The sequence below is a fragment of the Papio anubis genome, chromosome 1 (genome assembly GCF_008728515.1).
Source record: "Papio anubis isolate 15944 chromosome 1, Panubis1.0, whole genome shotgun sequence".
NCBI lineage: Eukaryota > Metazoa > Chordata > Mammalia > Primates > Cercopithecidae > Papio > Papio anubis.
In genome coordinates, this window is record NC_044976.1 from 35699870 (window position 1) to 35705889 (window position 6020).

Sequence of the window (6020 nt, forward strand, 5' to 3'; positions counted from 1 at the left end):
CCTAAACTAGGAGCAGAACTTTAGAGGTCTAGGGGAGCAGCTCTCCAATCCCCTTCTCCCCCGCAGTGCTGCTCATATCCCCCATCGCTGTAGTCTCCTGCAGGTGGGGGACAGGTGGTGTCTGGGAAGGGGCCAGTACTCCTCACTGCAGCTGCCACTTGCCTCCTCTTCCCCCAACAAAGTTCTCGGCCCTCCCTTCCCCGTGCCTCCTGGAAAAGCCAGCATTTGTCTTCTGTACACAAAAGGGAAAGACCCCAGCCCTGAGGGAGGTGCTGGGCAGGACTCTCCCAAGACAAGAGTGAGCGAGCAGCAGAGAAAGTGGGACTTGGGGGGCATATATCTAGGAGCTGCAGGGAAGGAGGTGATGCAACCAGCCTGAGTCCTGGGCCCAGCTGGTCCCTAGAGACACTTCCCCAAAAGAAGGCAGCCCAAGGACCCTAGCACTTTTGTCCCAGGGTTTCTCAAGCCTCTGGCTTTTTTTTTTCTTGGACCATAGCAGAGTGGGTGGAGTAGAGGGTGGCAAGGGCCTGTTCTGGGGACCTCCCAGTTCATGGGAAGGGTGTGGGAGATTTGGCTGAAAGAGGCAGGAAGTCAGGCCCTACAACTAAGGAAACCCAAGCCATCCCAGGCCATGGCATGTAAATCCTTCCGGCTAGTTCCTGAAGGGGAGGAGGCCCCAGGCTGTCATCCTGAGGTGTGGCCTCATTAAGCTCCTCTCAAGGCAGCTGCTGGTGATCTAAACTGCTCATCCATTTAAGAAATGTCAGCAAAACGAGGTGGGAGGAAAGGATCAGGCGCCCCACCCCACACTAAGTTGGGCACATTGCTGGGAAGTCAAGTCACTGGGAATGGTGTAAAGGCTCTAACTCTGGCTGCTCCCAGGCTGCTTGTGGAGCCGTGCCTGCCACCTGCTGGCGCTTCCTGATACTGCTGCCTATGGAACAGGGGCCTGCCTACCAGCTCTGGCCTGGAAATGAAGGGCCTAGAGACAAAGATCTTCCAGCAGGATCTGAAAACAATAATTTCAGGAGACTAACATGGGAAGTAAAGTGCTAAGGCAAAAACAGGGAATTCTTAATGGCATTTGCACCTCCATCCTGGAAAGAAACACCAGAGGTCACTGTCATGCCTTCTACAAAGTGTAAAGTTCTAGAAAGTTCCAACTGTTCCAGGTAACAAATATCCCAAGAAAAACTCTCAGGAACTGAAGGAATAAAAAGGAAAGGAGAAAAATATATAAACATTCTTTTTTTTTTTCGAGACAGGGCCTTACTCCATCTTCCAGGCTAGAGTGCAGTGGCATAATCACAGCTCACTGCAGCCGCGACTTCCCAGGCTCAGGTGATTCCCCCACCTCAGCCTCCCGAGTAGCTGGCACTACAGGCATGTGCCACTATGCCTGGGTGATCTTTTGGTATTTTTGTAGAGATGGGGTTTCACCATGTTACCCAGGCTGGTCTTGAACTCCTGGGCTTAAAGCAAATCCGCCTGTCACAGCCTCCCAAGGTGCTGGGATTTTAGTCATGAGCCAACACGCTCAGCTATTTTTTTATGTTTGTTGTTTTTTTCAAGGAATCTTCTTTTTCTGGAGACAAAGTCACTCTGTCATCCAGACTGGAGTGCAGTGGCATGATCACAGCTGATTGCTGCCTCGACTTCCAGGGCTTAAGCAATCCTCCCACACCACAGCACCTGGCTAATTTATTTCTTGTAGAAACAGGGTCTTACTTTGTGGCCCAGGCTAGTCTTGAACTCTTGGGCTCAACCAATCCTCTCACCATGGCCTCTCACCATCCTCCTGCCTTGGCCTCCCAAAGTGCTGGGATTACAGGCATGAGCCAGCATGCCTGGCCTCACTGCTGAAAATTTATCCTACAGGTACTTACTTGCAAAATGATGCATCTAGGGCTATTCACTCTGACACTGTCTGAAACAGCAAAAGATGGGAAACAATATTAATGCAATCAACAGAGGACTGATTAAGTAAACTTTGGTATACACACGCAATGGAATATAAAGTAGCCAATAAAAATAATGAGGCAGTTGTACATGTGGAACGTTTTCTGTGCTAGATTGCTAGATGGAAAAAGCAAGGAGAGAACAGTATGCTACCATTTCTGTGAACAGACGCATGCATGCGTGCATACTGCTCATACATGTACAAAGGTCTTCGGGAAGGACACAATGGAACTCTGGGGTTGCCTCTGGGAAGGGGAACTGACAGCTGAGGGACAGGAACACTTCCTTTACCCTGAATATACTTCAGTGCCATTTGAGCACGTGCTATTTGCATGTTGCTACAGTCTGAATGTTTATGTCCCCCCAAAATTCATAGGTTGAAATACTAACCCCCAAAGTGATGGAATTAAGAGAAGTAGCTTTGGGGTGCTTAAATCATGAGGACAGAATGCTCATAAATGGGATCAGTGTCCTTATACGGGCCTGAGGAGTCAGGTGCGGTGGCTCACTCCTGTAATCCTTGCATTTTGGGAGGCTGAGGCAAAAGGATGACTTGAGCCCAGGATTTTAAGACCAGACTGGGCAACAAAGTGAGACCCTGTCTCTAAAAAAATAAAAATAAATAAAAGAGCCCTGAGGCCAGGCCTGGTGGCTCACATCTAGAATCCCGGCACTTTGGGAGGCCAAGGCAAGGAGGGTCACTTGAGCCCAGGAGTTCAAAACCAGCCTGGGCAACATACCAAGACCCTGCCTACAAAACATTAAAAAAAAAAAAAAGCTAGCCAGGTGTGGTGACACAGACTGTAATCCCAGCTAACTGGGAGGTGGAGGTGAGAGGGTCACTTGAGCCTGGGAAGTTGAGTCTGCAGTGAGCTGTGATTGCGCCCCTGGACCCTAGCCTGGGCAACAAAGTGAGACCACGTCTCAAAAATGTTTTCAAAAAGAGGCCTGAAGGAGCTTGTTCTCCTTCCACCATATGAGGACACAGCTAGAAGGCACCGTCTGTGAACCAGAAAGCACACCTTCACCAGACACTGGCTATTGCTGGTGCCTTGATCTTGGACTTCCTAGTCTCCAGAACTGTAAGAAATGTTTGTTGTTTATAAGCCATTTAGTTTGTGTTTTTGTTATAGCAGCTCAAACAGACTAAGACACATGTATTCAAATTAATAAGATACTTTAAAATCTTCCCATCCCCACACCTAGGATATAGAAATAAGTTATCAGGGTGGGGGTTAGGAGCTGAGGAGGGGGCTAGGGGTCTCCAAAGTTTATTTTCTGTACACAAACGGTAAAAACTCGAAGCATATACATCCCCAACATGTATACGCTGTTAAACTATGATAACTGCCACTTTTACAGATCAAAAACGATTATCAGCAGTTTCTTGTGGTTCAACCTTTTATTTATAAATTAATGACCTACATGTACTAATGAACTAATACTGATGTATATATATAATACATTCAAAGTGAAAAACTAAATAAGGCTGAGCCTGAAAGTGAATATAAACCAAAGGCCTAATCTTTTCTTCCCACCCCAACCCAACCATCCTGTGCACCCTCTTCCCCTTGGAGGCCACTGCCCTAAGTGAGAATCAGCATCGACTCCACCACAGCCGACTTCAGTGGTGACAACTTTTAATCAATAGAAGCAATTTTTCAAAGAGAAAACTGTTTCAAATCATGAAGCTTATCACTTAGACAATTCAGACATGATAACGCTCATTTAGACAGACACAGGTATGAAAATTCCAATCCCTTCTTTTCACTATCACTGTATCTGACACACACATCACCTCCCTAGGCACTATGACACTATCCTGGGAGAAGCAAATGTGTACAAAGAAGTACAATCCTGCTCTCTTCCCACACTTCACATAAACCAGTATAGTGCTCCTGTAGTCAGGGTTTCAGATGTCAATTTTCTGTTGTTTTTAGAGACAGTGTCTTGCTATGCTACTCAGGCTGAAGTTAAGTGGCCATTCACAGGCATGATCGTAGCGCACTGTAGCCTTGAACTCCTGGCTTCAAGCAATCCTGCAGCCTCTCAGCCTCCCAAGCAGCTGGGACTAAAGGTGCATATCACTACACCCAGCTTGATGTGAATTTTTTAAGCAATAATGCCTCATTAGGCTGGGTGCGGTGGCTCATGCCTGTAATCCCAGCACTTTGGGAGGCTGAGGCAGGTGGATTACGAGCTCAGGAGTTCAAGACCAGCCTTGCCAATATGGTGAAACCCCGTCTCTATTACAAATACAAAAATTAGCTGGGCACGGTAGCTCGTGCCTGTAGTCCCCACTACTCGAGAAGTTGAGGCGGAAGAATCGCTTGAACCCGGGAGGCGGAGGTTGCAGTGAGCCAAAATCGTGCCACTGCACTCTAGCCTGGATGACAGAGCGAGACTCCGTCTCAAAAAAATAAATAAATAAAATAATGCCTCATTAATTTGGAGTAAGGCTCGGGGGGGGGCACAGAAGACAGAATAAATGCAAAAACTAAGTCACAGAGTGTTTCAAGCTTAGGCTCTTTAACTTTCAAGCTTAGACTATTTATCATTCATTTTAACTACCTTATTTACTGCACAGGTCAAGATGTCAAGAATACTCTGTATTGTCAGATGCCATGGTTCATGCCTGTAATCTCAGCACTTTGGGAGGCTGAGGTGGGTGGATCACCTGAGGTCAGGAGTTCAAGACCAGCCTGCCCATCATGGCAAAACCCCGTCTCTACTAAAACTACATGGGCATGGTGGCGCATGCCTGTAGTCCCAGCTACTGGGGAGGCTGAGGCAGGAGAATCACTTGATGCCTATAATCCCAGCACTTTGGGAGGCCAAGGCAGGAGGACTGCTTGAGGCCAGAAGTCTGAGACCAGCCTGGGCAACATAGCAAGAACCCATCGTTACAAAATAAAAATGTTTTAAATTAGCTGGGCATGGTGACATGCACCTTTAGTCCCAGGTACTAGGGAGGCTAAAGCAGGAAGATGGCTTGAGCCCAGAAGTTCGAGGCTGCAGTGAACTTTGATCAGGCCACTGCACTCCAGCCTGGGAATCAGAGCGAGATCCTGTCAATAAATAAATAAATGAATGAATAAAATACATAAATAATCTTTTTAAGAGCAGTACCATTCTATCTCTAACAATGTCAAACTATGAGAGTCAAAAATATTTTAAGGTCTGCTGTGTGCTTTCCTCAGAGGGAAGGAAACTGTAGGCATCGCACTGCAGCTTCATAAATACGTGAATAATCTTTTTAAGAGCAGTACTATTCTTTTTTTTTTGAGACAGAGTCTCGCTCTGTCGCCCAGGCTGCTGGAGTGCAGTGGTGCAACAGAGCAGTACTATTCCATCTCTAGCAATCTCAACCTGTAAGAGTCAAAAATATTTTAAGATCTGCTGTATGCTTTCTTCAAAAGGAAGGAAACTGCAGGCATCCCACTCCTCCCTTCCAGTAAAGGAGACCAACAGACAAAAAATATAGAATGCTTCTAGGATTTTTTTTTTTAAGGACTAATCTAAATATAAGAAACTATTTCCTTAAAAATCCTGACATTGGAGTTCTGCTACCAAAGACACAGCCAAAGACATCTAAATAGCCAGAGTTTAAAAAAATAAAATAAAATAAAATAAAAACACACACACACAAGTGTATTTGAAAACAAGACTGAAAGCTTTTGCACATCTGACAAGGTAGACTTGTTTTACAGTAGATGCCATCCATATTCGGTCCTACCAATATTATCACAAATGAAACATACTGTTTCTTACAAAGATATAGGCATAAGTCAAGGACTATGACTAACTAGAGTCAAAGGAAAGGTTAGATTCCAAATCTTATCCCTTAGACCAATTCATAACATAGGACTTAAATTAAACCATTCAGTCTTCTAATGTAGTGGTTCTCAACCCGGCTTCTCATCAGAATCCCAGGAACTCTTTTAAAGAAATTCCCAATAACTAGACTATACCCTAAGTCTCTGGGGGTGGGATCCAGGCATGAGTATTTTAAAGCTTCTCAGGTGATTCCAATGTGCAGCCAGACCCTGTCTCAAATTCAC